The sequence below is a fragment of the Bos mutus genome, chromosome 17, assembly GCF_027580195.1.
Source record: "Bos mutus isolate GX-2022 chromosome 17, NWIPB_WYAK_1.1, whole genome shotgun sequence".
NCBI classification, from domain to species: domain Eukaryota; kingdom Metazoa; phylum Chordata; class Mammalia; order Artiodactyla; family Bovidae; genus Bos; species Bos mutus.
Genome location: NC_091633.1, coordinates 58,834,062 through 58,853,513, shown reverse-complemented (window position 1 = coordinate 58,853,513; position 19,452 = coordinate 58,834,062). Strand labels below are relative to the sequence as shown.

Here is a 19,452-nt window from a genome sequence, read left to right as displayed (position 1 = left end):
GCGGGCGGAGGGGGAGGGCCCGGCGGAGCCCTCGGAGCCAGCCTCGAGGGCGCGGGTGTCCGGCCGCCGCCTGGCCGCGCCGCCGGGCTCGGGTTGGGTGGGGGCCGTGCACGGCTCTGGTCCCCCCAGCCCGTCCCCCTCCGGACCGGGGCGCGCGGTCCGGTGGCTCTCTGTCCGTTCCTCGCTCCTCACGCAGCCCCTCCGCACGACCCCGCGCGGAGGCGCCGAGAGAAAGTGAGGAAGAGCAGGCTGCGGGAAGTGAGAAGGGAGGGGACCCTTCCAGGGCCTCCCCTACCCCGGCTCCGACCCGCCCCTTGCCCCGGAGGGAGGGTGAGCCGAGTGGGCTGGAGTTGTGGTGGGGGAGCGTTTCGGCCCCTTTCCCCACCACCCTGGCCCGCGCGACTCCTCCATCCCCTGGCGATTTCCAGTGTGAAGCTCACGCCGGTACAAATCTTCCTGGGGTCACATTGAGAGGCGGGGATATAGCCCAGATGCTGCAAGTCGCTGAGAATGTGCAGATGAAGACTGTGCCGAGATTTACCTCTCCATGCCTAAGTCCTGCGCGCGCCTTAAGTGGCACAAGCGCCTGTGCGTGGGGTGGGGTGTCGACGCCTCTTGTGAGAACTGCTCCCACCTGGGTCCTGGGCGGGCTGGGTCCGGACGCCCCTTTCCCTGGCCCCACCTGTGCCCTGGAGCGTAGCTGGGCCCCGCTGGCGCTTTCTGGAGAACAGAGGAATACCCCAGGTGGAGGAGCAGAGGAGAAGCGGGCATTGGAATCAGCGTTCGTTTTAAATGGAAAAGAAAATGCAAAAATCCTGGGGAGATTCCCGCAAGGGTGTAAACACTGAGGCCCTGGAGATGGAATTAGTAGTAGGTTTGCGCGCGTCAAGGGGCTGGATGCGCTACTTTTCCAGTGTACCTAAATAGAGGAGCCCCTTCCCTCCCCCCAGCTAGACAAAGTCTAAAGTGATCTGTGCCTTATCCGAGCGCGGTGATGTGACATTAACTGGATTCCCCCACAAGTCGGCATCGGAAGGAATCTCTACGAAGTTGCATCACAAAATGTGGTTTCTGTCCACTTGAGTGTTTAACTAGGGGAGCTCATTTTCTGGTACAGGGGTTCTGAGGAGGAGATGAGGCAGTTTTCTCATTTTGGCAATGGAGGAACGTTCGCCATATTTGGGTTTGCTTCACTTTTCCAACACAGACTTGGTCGAGCTAATGGGAAAGTTTCTTGACAATGGGTGTGGATAACTGACTAAATATTGTTAAAGTGGTCGCAGTGGCTAGATAAGGCTTCTGCTCCTTTCTCTTCCAGGGCCTGGATTTGCTAGTGGAACTAAGTTTTTCCCGAAAGAGGTGACAGAATAACTGAGAACAATCTGCTGGGCTGTGGAATCCAGTCCTGAGCTCACTGTAAGTGCCCCTATGACGTACTTAACATTTCTCCCAGGGGCTGTTGTATACACAAGACTTCTGTATACTTGTGATCCCAAATGCTCCTTGTGATCCCACAGACTACTTTATCTGACACTCTCCCTGCCCCGTTGAAGACTTTTTAATATAAAATAAATCATAGAGCTATAAAGACTTTAAGGCTTTAAACTCTTGTTTAATAAACAAATCTGGAAAGGAATCCTGTCGAGATTAAGTCATTTGCACAATCTCGTCTAATTAGGTGTTTAAAAACCCAGTCTAGGTTGCTTTCCACTATCTAAGGTTTTATTCCCAAATACCAGTGTTATGTTGGGTTTCCAAAATAAAAAATACTTTAAAAATTATATTTCAGTGGTTTGAGCTCCCACTCCAAGTGATGAATTTTTGGAACAGGCCTTACTTACGGTTTGTGTTTAAAGACTAAGGACATTTAAAGGTAAATTAATTTTGGTTTTAAGAAAATTGTGCAGATATTATAAACTGAGACCCTAAGTTAAAGATAGTTTATAAATGATTACTGAAACGAGACACAGTTGTTCCTTCTTGATCCCGGGAGCTAGAATTGATCCCATCTGCTGTTAGTCACGACAATCCATAATTTGGGTCACTGATGAGTTAGTTGCATTTATTTTCAGTGCCACTGATAGAATTTCCAAATAGTCACCAAACAGTGTTATACAAGTGAACTAACTTCTGACTCATTTTTTGCAGAGGGAAATAGCAAACTCATCTATAACCAGATCTTCAGCATATTTTTTTTTTAAGAATCAAGAATCAACATTGAGCTATTTTCTGAAAGTAAACCATTAAAGCCCTCCTGGAGGCTGCCCAACGGTCTGCGAACTTGAACCTGAGAAATGGACTTGTTTTTCATCAGGGTGATCTCCTTCTTCAGCTGAATCATCAGAAGTGGTGAGACGAAAAGACTCCTACCCAGCCAAACTGCTTCAGACAAATTCAATCAGTTTGTCAAGGAATGGAGCTGTATAGTGTGGCCAGATCACCATCTGCTTGCACCACCACTGAGCTGTCTCTCTACGACTGCCACCTACATGTAGGTTGTACCCAGTGCAGGGCATCCCGCTGAGGCAGGGCTTGGGAGCTGAAATCCTGCTCCATTCACCAAGCCAAGTTTATTGGTGCCTGGCCAAATGATGTGGCTTCTTTTTCTAATTTGCACCAGTGCACCCTGTACGGTCTAGTGACATGTCTGACCATCCCAATCCCATACCCCAGTCCTATCTGAGATTCTATTCCTTACCTCAGATGGATTCAAGATTTTCATGAACAAATTAGGTGTCTTGCAAAAGATGAAATGTTTGACCCCAATTGAAATTAATTTCATAGGTGAAGCTCAAAATATTACCATATATAGGAATTATGTATATATTTATACATGTATGTATATACAGTTAAGTAGATACCATTGTCTATGTATCAGAAGTTAGCACAGTTTAAATGGGTAAATGTTTAAAATAAAACTATTTGGGGTATTTGAATCGGTTTCATATACGGATTTCTGGACTTCACAGAAATATGTGCTATTTAATTCTATTTTAACAAATATAAAGTGCCAGGCACTATACTAAACAATATGTATCCAGTAATGAAAAATAATACAAACATTCTGCTTCTCGTAGTTAATAATCTAGATCCAGAGATTGAACCCATGTCTTGTGTCTCCTGCATTGGCAGACGGGTTCCTTTCTACTGGCACCACCTCGGAAGCCCCAATAATCTAGTCAGGAAGAGAAATTATAAGGTCACAAATAAACTTGTGATTAAATAATTACAGTAAAGACTATGAAAGAAATGCTAAAATGGAGAATAACAAGGCACATTTATTTCAGATTAAGTGGCTGGAAGGAGCCTTTCTGTGAAAACGACATTTTAGCTGGGACCCGAGGATGAATTGGAAAGAGTGTGTAAAGTGAGTCCTCCATGCCATTTAAAGTACAGGAAAAAGAATGAAACATTGCCATCTGCAGCAGCTTGAATGGATCTAGAGATTATCATACTAAGTGAAGTAAGTCAGAGAGAGAAAGACAAATGTCATATCACTTATATGTAGAATCTAAAAAATGATACAAATGAACTTGTTTACAAAACAGAAATAGAGTCACAAACATAGAAGACCAATTTATGGTTACCAAAGAGGACAAGGGGGCAGGGAGAAATTAGGAGTTTGGGATTAACACATACACACTTCTATATATGAAATAAACAACCAAGACCTACTGTGTAGCACAAGGTGCGTGCATGCTAAGTTGCTGCAGTCGTGTCCGACTCTTTATGACCCTATGGACTGTAGCCCGCCAGGTTCCTCTGTCCATTGGATTCTCCAGGCATGAATACTGGAATGGGTTGCCATGCCCTCCTCCAAGGGAAATTCCCAACCCAGGGATCGAACCTGTGTCACTTACGTCTCCTCATTGCAGGCAGACTCTTTACCACTAGTGCCACCTGGGAAGCACCCCACCCCTGAGCTATATTCAGTATCTTGTAATAACCTCTCTTGGAAAAGAATATGAAAATATATAAACACGTATATATTTATGTATAACTAAATCACTTTGCTGTGTCACTTTCCTGAAACTAGCACAACAAACATTGTAATCAACTATATTTCAATGAAAAAAAAGAAAACCTTTGAATTCAGCATAGAATATGGTACATTTAAGGGAAAGCAGAATAAATAGCAAAATAAAGTAGACAGCTAAGATAGGAGAGGCTACAGGCCAAACTCAAAGCATATAGACTCCAGAAAACTAGTGAAGTTTTATTCATGTATTTGTCATTTCCTTTTACAAGTACCTTATCCTTGTTGAACTTTTTCTCTTTCTTTAAATTCTGGCTTTTCACTCAACTTCCCTGATGGCTCAGAGAGTAAAGCATCTGCCTACAATGCAGGAGACCCAGGCTCAATCCCTGGGTTGGGAAGATCTCCTGGAGAAGGAAATGGCAACCCACTCCAGTATTCTTGCCTGGAAAGTCCCATGGATAGAGGAACCTGGTAGGTTACAGTACATGGTGTCTCAAAGAGTGGGACACGACTGAGTGACTTCACTTTCCACTTTCTTTCTAGGAATTTTATTTCTAACGGCATTTCAGCCATTGCTTCTCCTCTAATCAGCACTTATTTTCTTTGTTTTCTTTCGTGCACTGTTACTTCTCCGAGGTTTTTTTCATACATGGGAATTGAATGTCCGTGTGACTGTAAACTCCATGAAGGCAGAAATTGCATTTCCTTCTTGATCACTCCAGCACAGTCTTGTACAGGCTCACAGTACAATGGGTGCTGACCTCTAGATAAATGCTGCTGATTGTCCAATCTTGTGTGACTCAATGCTTTTTAAAGGTTTTAACTAGAGAAAATATTTGCATTATAAAAATTTTGAATTGTTATAACAGGAGGGAAGACACAACTTAAAGTGCACCCTTGCCAAGAAATTTCAGGAGACATTGCCACTAAAATGCGAGTCCCCTGAGGAAGGATGGCGAATAAATACAAATCCTTTAAACATTACAGACCAATTATAGTTCAAGTACACTGATGACAGTCACCGACAGGGCTGTTGGTAGGGGGTTTTATATAGTCTTTCAGATGTTTTCAAAAGTTGGCACCTGCCACATGCCAGATCCTGCTCTGGACACTGGGGACAAAGCAGTGAGCAAAACTCCTCTCATGGTGCTCTGTTCCATTGTGGGAGGCAGATAACAAGTAGTTACAGAACGTGCCAGAAAATGCTGAGTGCTGTAGAGGAAGGGGGTCATGGGAAGAGAGTACAGGGGCTGAGAAAAATAATAATTTTATTTAGTAAGACTCTACATACGAACGATTTCCCTTCCAAGAGTGCGTTCGTAATTCCAATCTAAGTCCAACAAAGTGAGCCTAGGTACCCAACTAACACAATTGGCTATGTAGTACTGTACAGTAATAGATGTGTAATACTTTTCACACAAATAATACATAAAAACAAACACAAAAGATAAGAGAACATTTTTGGTCTTTGATCTTAAGAAAACATTTTGATCTTACAATATCTTGGAAAGTACAGTAGTACAATACAATGGCTGTCATACAGGGGCTGGCATCGAGTGAACAGGCAAGACGAGTTCCTGGAGGAGGGAGAGAAGGTGGGAGATGGTAGAGCTGAAGGGTCGTCAGCAGTAGGTGACCAAGGGCCAGCCGCTGTTTCACTCACACCTGATGCTGATGGAATGCACATTCACATCTTTGAAACTTCACAACTTGAAGGTTCGTGTGTAGGGGACTTACTGTTTACAGTGAGTCCTCTATATCCACAAGTTGTGCATCTGGGGGTTCAGTTAACTGCCATTGAAAATACTAAAAAAGATGCCATGAAGTTCCAAAAAGCAAAACTTGAATTAGCCGTGCACTGATGACTATTTACATGGCTATTACATAGTATTTACATTGTATAATAAGTAATCTAGAGATGATTTAACATATATATGGGAGGATGTGTATGCATTATATGCAAATACTATGCCATTTTGTATAAGGGACGTGAGCATGTGGATTCTGATAGCGAAGGTTCTAGAACCAATCCCCTAGGGATACCATGGGTGACTGTATGTTGTCAGGAAAGGTGTCTCCTGAGGTACAGGCAGAGACTGGGGAATAGATATTAGAGCAGAGTGGGCTACATGCATGCGGATATGTCTGTAAGTATAGGGAAAAGCAAGTCAAAGGCCATAAAGCAAGCATGCTTGGTATGTTTAAGGATTAGCAGAGAGACCAGTGCAGCTGGAGCAGAGTGGGTGACAGAGGAAATGAGAAGAAATGAGGGCAGGCAATATGGGGCAGCCCAGAGCCCTGCATTGCATAGAATTTTACAAACTGTGTTATAGACTTTGGCTTTTCCTCCGAATGAAGCAGTTATCACTCTGTGGTCTTGGAAATAAACTCTGTACGTTAATTTATTATTAAATAAATAACAGCTATTTCCTATTACAGAGCAAATTAAATACAAGGAAGTAGTTAAGTGAATGTTGGGAAACTGAAAAAAGATTATTTAAGTAAATAGTGACTGCAGGAAGCCCCTCCCATCCCTAGGGATTGGGGAACAAGAGAAGTTGAAATTACCAAAACCTGGAAGCAGACAAAGGAACCCCGGGGTGGGTACCTCCAGGATGGGGACATGAAATTGATTGTGGGCATTCTTGGAAAAAGCAAGAGTGGAACTAACTGCCACTGACAGGGTACATTCGTTTTCTAGGCTGCCATAGCAAAGTACCACAATCTATGTGGCTTAGAGCAATGCAGAAATGTATTTGCTCACAATCTGAAAGCAGAGGGAGGGCAGAGTTTGTTTCTTCTGTTCTGGGACTGTGTCCTAGGTCTGGCAGGCTCAGGCGCACCTTTGCTTGGTTTGTAGGTGGCGTTCTTCTTGTTTCTTCACATCGTATTCCCTCCAAGCATGTCTGTCTCTGAGTCCATAGTTCCCCCTTTTATAAGGACACCAGTCATGTTGGATTAAAGTCTACTTCATCTTAACTCATGCACCTGCCAACACCTTCTTTTCAATTGAGGCCAACTTCAGAGGTACTGGAGGTTAGGTCTTTAACATCTTTGGGGGGGCACAATTTAATTCTTAACCCAAGATGAGGGGCATCACTGGGGCGATCCAGACAGGAACAGCAGGGAAGGAGGAAGGAGCAAGTCTCTTCTCTTGTCATTTTGCCTTCCAGCCTCCCTCCCATGCCCTGTCTTAGGTCAGGTTGCCAATAAACAGAGCTCAAGATGCGCATCTATGGCCAGTGATTTACTGAAGGTGAACTGTTAGGAAAGGATAGTGAGGGAAGCTGGATAAGGCAGGAGAACAAAGCTAGGTAAAGATGTAAACTAGAACCTAGCTTCATTCTGATCCTACTAAAGCGTGAATTGCACCACAGAATTGGTTTCAACTTGAGGCAAGGGTGAGGTGGGATGATTTTTTTTAATCCTTATGTTGGTTATTATTTGCTGGTTGCCTTCTCTTGGGACATAAGCCCCCAGGTACATAGGTGCCGTTCTGCCATAACAATGCTCTGGAGAGGGGGCAGCTGTGAACTCTAGTAGCCCACATTTTTCAAGGAATTTGTCCATTTGATCTGTTGGCATACAGTTGTCCATAATATTGCCTTGTTATTTTTTTATTCTATAGAACCTGTAGAAGTGGCACTTCTCTCGTTCCTAATATTGACAATTTGTGTCATCTGTCTTTTTTCCTGATCAGTGTGGCTGGAGGTTTATCAATTTTATCCAAGAACTAGTTCTTGCCTTCATTAAATTTCTCAATTGTTTTTCTGTTTTCTTTTATTATTATTATTTAGTTGGTTTCCCTTCTGATCTTTATTGTTTACTCTTTTCTGCTTACTTTGGGTTTACTTTACTCTGATTTAACTAGTTACTTATTATGGAGCCAGAAGTCATTAATTTGGGACCTTCATCTTTTTCTAATGGATGCAATTAGTTATATACATTTCCCCATAGTACTGATTTTAGCCACATCCCACAGATTTGAAATATGCTTTCAATTTCATCCAGTTCGAAGTACTTTCTGATTTTCCTGTTGAGTTCTTCTTGACCAGTAGTTTATTTCTGCTGCTGCTGCTAAGTCGCTTCAGTCGTGTCCAACTCTGTGCGACCCCATAGACAGCAGCCCATCAGGCTCCCCCATCCCTGGGATTCTCCAGGCAAGAACACTGGAGTGGGTTGCCATTTCCTTCTCCAATGCATGAAAGTGAAAAGTGAAAGTGAAGTCGCTCAGTCCTGTCTGACTCTTCGCGACCCCATGGACTGCAGCCTACCAGGCTCCTCCATCCATGGGATTTTCCAGGCAAGAGTACTGGAGTGGGGTGTTTTTTTTAAGCCTTTATGTTATTGATTCAAATTCAGTTCCATTGCAGTCAGAGAGCATCATCTGTATGAATGGATTCTTTTAACAACTTTTTGAGACTTTTTTATGGTTGGAAAAATGGTCTAACTTGATACACATTCTGTGTACAATGGAAGAAAATATCTATTTTGCTGTTTGGGGGCAGAGTGTTCCATAAGTGTTAAGTTGTTTTGTTAGTGTTGTTGAGTTTTCTGTTTTTAGTTGATTTTTCCGTCGCTTGTGCTACCAGCTACTGAGATAGCTCTGAATGTGTCAGGTATTTTTCTGTTTCTTCCTGGAGTTCCATCAGTCTTTGTTTCACACATTTTGAAACTCTGTTAACTGAGCATATATGCATTTAGGACAGTTATGTTTTGCTCATGAATTTTTCCTCTTGTCATCATGAACTATCTTCTTTTATCCTTGGTGATAATCTTTGCTACAAAATTTACTGTGTTATTAATATAGCCACTCTATTTTGATTAGTGGTAGCAGACTTTCCTCCCACCCTTTTACTTTTGGTTTATTTCTGTCTTAATATTTGAAATGCATCTATTGTAGGAAGTGTATAGCTGAGTTTTGTTTATGTCTGTCTCTGTGATAGCCTTTGACTTTTCATTGAGGTGTCTGGACCCTTTCTATTTGATGTTGGGTTTAAGATTCGTCACCCATCTGTTTCTTTATTTGTCCCCTCTATTTTTTGGTTCTTTTAAAATTCTTTTGGATTGGATATTTTGATTTATTCCATTTTTCTCTGTCATTGGCTTATTAGCTACACCTTTTACTTTTTTTGATGGTTACTTTAGCATTTGGAGTATTTTTCATTTCTCATAGCATATCTTTAGTTAATATGATACCATGTCATGGATAGTATAAAAACCTTAGCAGTATACTTGTACTTTCCTCTCCTAGACTTTGTACATATTCTCCATGTATGTTATAAACCTTGGTGTGTATTGCTGTTTAGACAGATTTTTTTTTTTCAGATTTAAAAATAGGGATAAAAGTCTTTCATGTTTACTCACATAATTATAATTTCTGATGCTCTTCATCCCTTAGAACAGATCCATATTTCTTTGTGCTATGATTTTCCTTTTGACCGAAGAACATGTGTTGACAGTTCTCATAGAGTCTGAACGTGGTGACTCAGCTTTGGTCTGACAAAGTCTTTATTTTGCCTTTGTTTTTTTCAGAGACGTTTGTGCTGGGCATAGAACTTTTAAGTTGACAGGGTCGTTGTTTTTTCCCTAAGTCCTTTAAAGATATTGTTCTATTGGCTTAACTTGTTATTCTTATTTTGTTTTTTGTTTATAATCTATTTTAATTCTCTGGTTTTCCCCTTATCAGTGAGTATAATCCTCTTAATACTGTTACACCTTTGTATAATTTTCTTCATGTTTCTTGTGCTTGGGACTTGTTGAGCTTCTTAGATTTGTGAGTTTACAGATTTCATCAAATGTGAAACATTTCCGGCCATTATGTCTTTAGTATCTCCTCTCCTCTGGGGACTCTAAAAATATATCTTATCAGGGATCTTGAAAATGTCCCTTGGCCCACTGACACTCTTTTAACTTTTCTTCTTCTTCTTTTTTTTTTTTAGTCACTACTTTCTCTATATTTCATTTTGGTTTCTACATCCTCAAGTTCACTAATCTTTAATTCTGCAGTATCTAACCTGCTGCTGTCTTATCTTGGGTATTTTCTAATTCAATCACCCCATTTTTCATCTTGAAAAGTTTGATTTGGGTCTTTAAAAAAATCTTTCAAATCTGCACTTTACTTTCTTAATCTTTCTCCTATATTCTTGAACATAAGGAATATAATTATAGTAACTGTTTTAATGTCCTAATCTGACAATTCTGTCATCCATGCAAATTCTGGAACTGTGTTTATTCATTGTTTTTTCTCCTTCTTATGGCTTATCTTATCCTAGTTCTTTGTAAGCCTGATAATTTTTGTTGTTGTTGTAAAATACCAAACCTTGTGATTTTTACCATCACTTCATGGGAAATAGATGGCAAAACAGTGGAAACAGTGTCAGACTTTATTTTTTGGGGCTCCAAAATCATTGCAGATGGTGACTGCAGCCATGAAATTAAAAGACGCTTACTCCTTGGAAGGAAAATTATGACCAACCTAGATAGCATATTCAAAAGCAGAGATATTACTTTGCCAACAAAAGTCCATCTAGTCAAGGCTATGGTTTTTCCAGTGGTCATGTATGGATTTGAGAGTTGGACTGTGAAGAAGGCTGAGCGCTGAAGAATTGATGCTTTTGAACTGTGGTGTTGGAGAAGACTCTTGAGAGTCCCTTGGACTGCAAGGGGATCCAACCAGTCCATTCTGAAGGAGATCAGCCCTGGGATTTCTTTGGAAGGAATGATGCTAAAGCTGAAACTCCAGTCCTTTGGCCACCTCATGTGAAGAGTTGACTCATTGGAAAAGACTCTGATGCTGGGAGGGATTGGGAGCAGGAGGAGAAGGGGGACGACAGAGGATGAGATGGCTGGATGGCATCACTGACTCAATGGACGTGAGTCTGGGTGAACTCCGGGAGTTGGTGATGGACAGGGAGGCCTGGTGTGCTGCGATTCATGGGGTTGCGAAGAGTCGGACACAACTGAGTGACTGAACTGAACTGAACTGAGATGCTTAGTACTACATCCTTATAAAAATTCTTGAACTTTGCTCTGAAGTTTGGTTAAGTCACTTGGTAACAGTTTGGTCTTTTCAAGCCTCCTGTTAAATCTTGTTAGGTGAAACTAGAACCACCTTTAATCTAAGGCTAATTTCTTCCACTACTGAGGTAATACGATTGTAAATACGCTGCCTGATTTTCCTTGAGTTATGATGTTTTCCCTCTGGCTGCTTGGAACATGCACTATTCTTGGACCTGTCTGAGTTCTGAGTATCAGTTCCTTTTAAGTGGTTCTTTCCTTTTCCTCAGGTAATTGCGCCATGGGCATATGCTACTAAATATTAAAACTCACGGGGGTATCCCCTGTGGATCTTCATAGCTGTTTCTCTGTGCAGCTGTCTTCTCCCCAGGACTCTGCTTTTTGAACTCCAGCTCCTGGCCTCTCCAGACTCCCTGTGTCTTTCCTCAGTTCAAGGTTACTCCTGGCTCTGTTTGGATTCTGCTTTGCACCGCAGCCTGGAAAATCTGTCTGGGCAGTAAGCTGGAACTGTCATGGGGCTTATATTATTTGTTTTCCCTCTCTCAGGGACCAGTGTCCTCTGCTTAGTAAGTTGATATGCAGTGCCTGAAAACTTTTGTCTATTTTTTTTGGTCTTCATTGTTATAGTAATATAATATTAACTGTTTAGTTGTTTCAGGAAGGGTGTTCTAAGTGGTCTCTCCTACTCTGTCTTAGTTAGAAAATATAGAAGAAGTCTTATCTTTTTTTTTTTTGGTGAGATTTTTGATAACCAATTCAATTTCTTTAAAATATAGTTTCTTGTGGTCAACCAGTGACCATGTTGCTCTGCCTCCCTAGACCCACTGCTTCGTGTAATCTATACCCTTACAAAGTAACTGGCAGGTGTTTATTTCAGGGTTTTTTTCCATCTTTGCCCTTCGTTGTGAGTAGTGATGTTAATGAATTACATTCGTGTTTCCTCTTATATCAAGCTCTTTCAGCTCTGTCCACCACCTTCTGTTTCGAGAGCTATACCCAGGCCTTCTTCCCTCCTCTGCTATTACTCTGGGGAACCCTGACTCTCAGAATGTTTTTCTCCTTGTACTCCAACAGCAACAGTTACTTCTTTTGTTTACACTAGACAGTGTGCTAAATTTATTTAGAAAACACACAGCAAACCCTTTCTCCTACTTTTTTTAGCCTAGAGGGTAACACCTGGCTGCTGTGTATTCTGAGTATAAGGATGGGGAAATCAGCAGCAGGCTTTTAATAAGTGCTCCTGTTTCCAGCCCTGTGTTGTATGTACCCTACTGCCTATCACACGTGTCATCCTGAGTCTATAACCCTCCTTCCACTGAGAGGCAGAATGGTTCCCTCTTTGGCTGCAGCCCCTCCATATTTATTCTGGGCTGTGTCTTTTCCTAGCTCATTTGTTGAGCTCCACTCTCCTCACTTTCCACCCCCTAGAACTGCGTTGAAAGAGTTCATTCATTGATAAACTTCCTCCTGTTCTTTTCACTGCTCTCTGTTTACCCTTCCCCTTTAAATTGGTATATTCTTCTTCTAACAGGATCCAAAAAAAAGATTATTATTATTATTTTTTTGTCTAAATCTTATATTTCTCTTTTTTTTTGGCGGGGGTACCAAAGGGTTGGTTGCAGGATTTTTTTTTAACGTTATTTATTTACTTATTGTTGGCTGTGCTGGGTCTTTGTTGCTGTATATGGATTTTCTCTAGTTGCAGACAGTGGGGGAAACTCTCGAGTGGCAGTGTGTGGGCTTCTCATTGCCATGGCTTCTCTTGTTCCAGAGCGTGGGCTCAAGGGCATGCAGGCCTCAGTAGTTGCAGACACGGGCTTAGTTGCCCCGCAGCATGTCGAATCTTCCCGGACCAGGGATCAAGCCTGTGTCTTCTGCATTGGCAGGTGGATTCTTAACCACGGGACCACCAGAGAAGTCCACATTTAATTCTTTAATTCACACTATTGACCTTTTCCGACACCGTGTCTTTTCTTGTTTCAGTTATTCCAGCCTCAACTGTTTTTTCCCTTATTTATCTGGATATTACTCCCAGGTCTTCACTTTCTATGTCTCTTTACATGGTTTTATACTCCGTATTATATCCTTGAGCTTCTTCTCTGCTTACTATACCTATTGAACATTTGCATGTGGATCTTCACCTTTATCTCAGTATACTCCAAACCAAACTTGCCTTCTTCACCCCTGTATCGCTTCCACCCACCTGTAGCTCCTGCCTTGATAAACAGAACTTCCCTAAACTCACATTTAGATCTAGAAGCTTCATTAGAATCTTTGTAAGAATGATCCACAGATGGCTCCTATGTTACCATATTGGGGGACATACAATATATGGTTGTTTCTCTTTTTGTAATGATAAGATTTTTCAGTGGCTTAGTGTGTTAATACAAATTATCCATTAACAAATCCCTATAACCTCTCACCTAGTGGTTTTGATGGTCAGTGAGCTATTGACAGTCATTGCCTAGGTCCAATATTAGGGACTTATATTTCTTACCAGCTTTACTGCAGCGACTTCTTAAGGTTTCCACACCTTTAATTTTTTTCCCTTAACTTGACCCTTCTGTGTGCACTACCACTAAATAGCTTTTTGTGTACCACAAATCATTTTATGTGATTTCTCTGCTTAAAATTCTTTAGTGGATTCTTAGTGAATTCAGAATACAATCCAAATTTTAGAGCATAGATATACAAGAACCTTTATCATCTGGTCCCTGCTTTACCTGACTGTTATTTACTATTTTAGCTCAGTTGGTGAAGAATCCACCTGCAATGGAGGAGACCCTGGTTCAATTCCTGGGTTGGGAAGATCTGCTGGAGAAGTGATACGCTACCCACTCCAGTATTCTTGGGCTTCCTTTTTGGCTCAGCTGGTGAAGAATCCACTTGCAATGCAGGAGACCTGGGTTCAGTCCCTGAGCTGGAAAGATCCCCTGGAGAAGAGAAAGGCTACCCACTCTAGTATTCTGGCCTAGAGAATTCCATGGACTGTATAGTCCTTAGGGTTGCAAAGAGTCAGACACGACTGAGTGACTTTCACTTTCACTTTATAAATGCTTGAAACTTTCTAAAATAGAATTCATCTTGAGGTAGACAAAGTTATAAGACGTTGGTTTAACACTTATGGGAAATGAGGGACAAGCTGCTGATAAGAGGCAGATGGCAGGATTATTTTCATAATAATAGCACCTAAGCTTTTTTTTTTTTTTTTTTTTTTTTATTTTATTTTTAAACTTCACAATATTATATTAGTTTTGCCAAATATCGAAATGTATCCGCCACAGGTATACATGTATTCCCCATCCTGAACCCTCCTCCCTCCTCCCTCCCCATACCATCCCTCTGGGTCGTCCCAGTGCACCAGCCCCAAGCATCCAGTATCATGCATCGAACCTGGACTGGCGACTCGTTTCATACATGATATTATACATGTTTCAATGCCATTCTCCCAAATCTTCCCACTTTCTCCCTCTCCCACAGAGTCCATAAGACTGATCTATACATCAGTGTCTCTTTTGCTGTCTCGTACACAGGGTTATTGTTACCATCTTTCTAAATTCCATATATATGCGTTAGTATACTGTATTGGTGTTTTTCTTTCTGGCTTACTTCACTCTTTATAATAGGCTCCAGTTTCATCCACCTCATTAGAACTGATTCAAATGAATTCTTTTTAATGGCTGAGTAATACTCCATTGTGTATATGTACCACTGCTTTCTTATCCATTTGTCTGCTGATGGACATCTAGGTTGCTTCCATGTCCTGGCTATTATAAACAGTGCTGTGATGAACATTGGGGTACACGTATCTCTTTCCCTTCTGGTTTCCTCAGTGTGTATGCCCAGCAGTGGGATTGCTGGATCATAAGGCAGTTCTATTTCCAGTTTTTTAAGGAATCTCCACACTGTTCTCCATAGTGGCTGTACTAGTTTGCATTCCCACCAACAGTGTAAGAGGGTTCCCTTTTCTCCACACCCTCTCCAGCATTTATTGCTTGTAGACTTTTGGATCGCAGCCATTCTTACTGGTGTGAAATGGTACCTCATAGTGGTTTTGATTTGCATTTCTCTGATAATGAGTGATGTTGAGCATCTTTTCATGTGTTTGTTAGCCATCTGTATGTCTTCTTTGGAGAAATGTCTATTTAGTTCTTTGGCCCATTTTTTGATTGGGTCATTTATTTTTCTGGAGTTGAGCTGTAGGAATTGCTTGTATATTTTTGAGATTAGTTGTTTGTCAGTTGCTTCATTTGCTGTTATTTTCTCCCATTCTGAAGGCTGCCTTTTCACCTTGCTAATAGTTTCCTTTGTTATGCAGAAGCTTTTAAGTTTAATTAGGTCCCATTTGTTTATTTTTGCTTTTATTTCCAATATTCTGGGAGGTGGGTCATAGAGGATCCTGCTGTGATGTATGTCGGAGAGTGTTTTGCCTATGTTCTCCTCTAGGAGTTGTATAGTTTCTGGTCTTACGTTTAGATCTTTAATCCATTTTGAGTTTATTTTTGTGTATGGTGTTAGAAAGTGTTCTTGTTTCATTCTTTTACAAGTGGTTGACCAGTTTTCCCAGCACCACTTGTTAAAGAGATTGTCTTTTCTTCATTGTATATTCTTGCCTCCTTTGTCAAAGATAAGGTGTCCATAGGTGCATGGATTTATCTCTGGGCTTTCTATTTTGCACCTAAGCTTTTAAGAAACAGAACATCATAACATTTCACAATATATGTAAATCAAATCATTACACGGTATACCTTAAACTTATACAGTGTTCTTTGTCAATTATATCTCAGTAAGACTGGCAGACTATTTATAAATAAAGAATAATCCCCGTGTCTTTGACCACATCAACAATGGCAATGTGGCGTCTCAAGGCCATGCCCAAGAGTATTGACTTTAGGGCAGGAAACCCAGGGAAGGAATATAGGATAAGGGGGCAGTGACTTTTGGAAGACAGAAAAGTTACATTTTTTTCCCCAGCTTTATTGAAGTAGAAATTAACAAAAATTCTGTAGGTACAAGGTGTGACGTGATAGTTTCATGTATATATTAATATATGTGCACTGTGAAGTGATTGCTACAATAAAGTTAACACATTCATCAGTTACCTTTTTGTGGCCTTTTTGTTTTGGTATGGTGAAAAAAGTTACATTTTAAAATGTATTGTTTATAAATTTGCCAAACAAGTATATTGTTTGCCTTGGCTGTGTTGCCATTTAAAACTTCCTTCCCATAATATTTTTCTTCAAATTATTATATATATGTAAATAGCTATGATTTAATTCATTAACTCGTATGAAATTGAATTATAATTTTATAATTAATTTTTTATTCTCATCTATATGTTTTATTTAGGTTCATGTTTAATAAAAATCTACCAAGAAATATATATTATAACATCTTAATAAGCTTCAGATCAGATCAGATCAGTTGCTCAGTCGTGTCCGACTCTGCGACCCCATGAATCACAGCACGCCAGGCCTCCCTGTCCATCACCAACTCCCGGAGTTCACTCAGACTCACGTCCATCAAGTCACTGATGCCATCCATCCATCTCATCCTCTGTCATCCTCTTCTCCTCTTGCCCCCAATCCCTCCCAGCATCAGAGTCTTTTCCAATGAGTCAACTCTTCACATGAGGTGGCCAAAGGACTGGAGTTTCAGCTTTAGCATCATTCCTTCCAAAGAAATCCCAGGGCTGATCTCCTTCAGAATGGACTGGTTGGATCTCCTTGCAGTCCAAGGGACTCTCAAGAGTCTTCTCCAACACCACAGTTCAAAAGCATCAACTCTTCGTCGCTCAGCTTTCTTCACAGTCCAACTCTCACATCATACATGACCACTGGAAAAACCATAGCTTTGACTAGACGGACCTTTGTTGGCAAAGTAATGTCTCTGCTTTTCAATATGCCATCTAGGTTGGTCATAACTTTCCTTCCAAGGAGTAAGCGTCTTTTAATTTCATGGCTGCAGTCACCAATAAATTACTCCCATCTTAACTGAAACATTTTACTTTTTAAAGAGAAGAAATATCCATATAACTTTTTAAATAAAGCAATATGGAAAGGCTAATAAGAACACAAAGCCCTTCCACCTGTACTTCCTGTTCTGATTTCCTCTTTTCAGTCAACCTTTTGGGGTTTCAATTCCTCTTATGAATATAATTACTTGGATTCTATTCTATTTATATTTGATTTATTCATAATTCATTATGATTATTTAGCTAAATGTAATTCATTATAAAATAACTTTTAAAGACTAAATCTTAATTATACCATATTCATTATACAGTACATTTTTATATTTACTTATTCAATTCAACTGAATCAAATTTTATTGCTAGATAGAAATTTCCTAAATGCAGCAGCATCAATTTAGCTGGTGGCATTTACATGAGTTTCCATACAGATAGTTGGTCTTTACTAAATATCTGCAACTGGTCCTTAATCATATCTGAATCGTAAATGGAGTGATGGAATCATATCTGGATCAGATGGATTCTATCTCCAACATTCACTGTGCCAGCCACAGTTGCGCTATGACTAGCTACCATCACCTAGCCAGCCTCGTCTCTTACACGGAGCACACTGAGCATGCCCAACACTGATTTGCAATCTGCATAATGACTGGAGTCTCTGTCAGTGAGAGGGCTGATCTGAGGTGGACATCCCCAGGATGCCTGCAGCAGGAATCACTCATGTTCATTTCTCATGATGCTGGGGGTTCTGTCCATGAAATTGAATCTCATCAATCCAGATTATTCTTAAAAATAGCCTTGTTTAGTGGTGGTGACTTAAACTGTTATTTTTATAGTTCATGCTAGGTTTTTTTTCATTAGTAAATGTCAGTTTCTTCTAATACCTGAATCAGCTGCCATGGTGTAATTTGCTGATATATTTTCTTTCGATGGAATTGGAAGGGTGAGCTAATGGGACCAAAGGGTGTGCAGAAATGGTGCTTAATTATAAAATAATGGAAAACAGTCTGCATCATGAAATTACCTCATAAACAGAATGATCACAGCCGAGATGATTCAGTAATTAATGATTACAGCAAGTAAATTAACTTGTTTGTATATCAACCCTACAGAAATGATGTGAGAAAGTATAATACCTTAACTATGTAAACAATTAATAAAATATGGAAGACATTATAAATTCACAGAATTGAAAAGCCCACACAGCTATAGAATTAATTACTTTTGTGTGCGTTAGGTGTTTTGGAAACTAAGAATTAATTTTCTGACTTTGCCTCAAATCAGGACCACCCTGTAGGGAAGTTTAATTCCTCAGTGAGTACCTATTTATCATTTAGCGGAATGTTTGGCAACTAAGCCACCAAAACAACATATGCAAATGGATGTTTACTAATGATTGAATGAAACCATGCTCTATTTCTGAATGTGCTTAATTTGAGTAATGTAAAAATACAAGGACTTATTTATTCAAAACAGGCTACCTTAATCAAGATGCAGAATTAATCTTCAAAGATACGAAGCTGTTTACAATTTTGGCAGTTTTACAGTCTGGCAAACATTTCTTTGAAAATGTGAGAGATGAGAACAATATGAGTTTAGTTAGATCAAGCCTAAATGTATGATTATTTAAACATTTTCAAATAAACATTTGAAACTTTATCTTACAAATAATTGTCCTGGAGAAAATACTACATTATAAAACCTTTATCGTGTAGTTTAAAATGTGAATTTGCAGTAGTCCTATGGTCTGGAAGGGGACTGATATTTGTGAAAGAATGTTCTGACCGACTAAAACAAAAACTTAGCATTTAAATTTTAGGGCCAGCCAAAGAAATCATTACATCTAAGGCAACAATATATCTGATTTGATAGAATGTGAAATAGTTAAAAAATTATTTGTGTGGTGTGGTTTGAGACCACAAATTCTGCAGCATTCAAAATTCCATGAATTGCATGTATCCTTTTATTTTCAAAATGGGTGGCTTACTTGTAAGGAAATTCTTCAGTTCTTTATTAGAAATACATCTAAATTTTATGCCCTGCTCAAGGGCATGGAATTCTGCAAACATTTTCCTTTATTAATAGTTGTAAACACCTGGGCATTTATAGACATTACAGATATTTTTACATGTATAAATTTAGAATGTTGGATATAAGACAAAGATTCCTAATTTTAAAATCTATTTGTATTTCATAAGATTCTAGTTTCCAAAAGAGCTTTGCTGTTTTGGTTTGTTTACCTTAAATAAAATATGATTTTTCTATTGAAAATATCTGAAAAGTATATTCTCAAATATCAACTAGTTCTTGAAATATATCTGGGTAGTTACCAGTGTAAATGAACTCCAATGTCAGGATTCCATATCCTTTAAAACAGATGATTTTTTTTTTTTTTCCTTTTTGGTAAAGGGGCGGAGAATTGTGGGTTTATTCTTGGAACCATGAATCCCAAACATATTAAGCCAGACTTTATTTTCCCTTG

At 40.0% G+C, this 19,452-nt stretch overlaps 1 long non-coding RNA gene across 4 annotated transcripts; it reads left to right on the top strand.

Annotated features, from left to right (window-relative positions):
• The first annotated feature begins 25 nt into the window (after nt 1-25).
• LOC138991500 (uncharacterized) lies at nt 26-16,815 on the top strand. Of its 4 annotated transcripts, XR_011467474.1 has the most exons (5): nt 26-330; nt 1,319-1,416; nt 2,149-2,491; nt 3,288-3,463; nt 16,349-16,815. It is a non-coding gene; the product is annotated as an uncharacterized lncRNA (long non-coding RNA). The 4 variants fall into 4 exon arrangements; XR_011467473.1 differs by lacking the exons at nt 3,288-3,463; nt 16,349-16,815 and having other exon boundaries at nt 26-234; nt 2,149-3,266; XR_011467472.1 differs by lacking the exons at nt 3,288-3,463; nt 16,349-16,815 and having other exon boundaries at nt 2,149-3,266.
• The last annotated feature ends 2,637 nt before the right edge of the window (nt 16,816-19,452 follow it).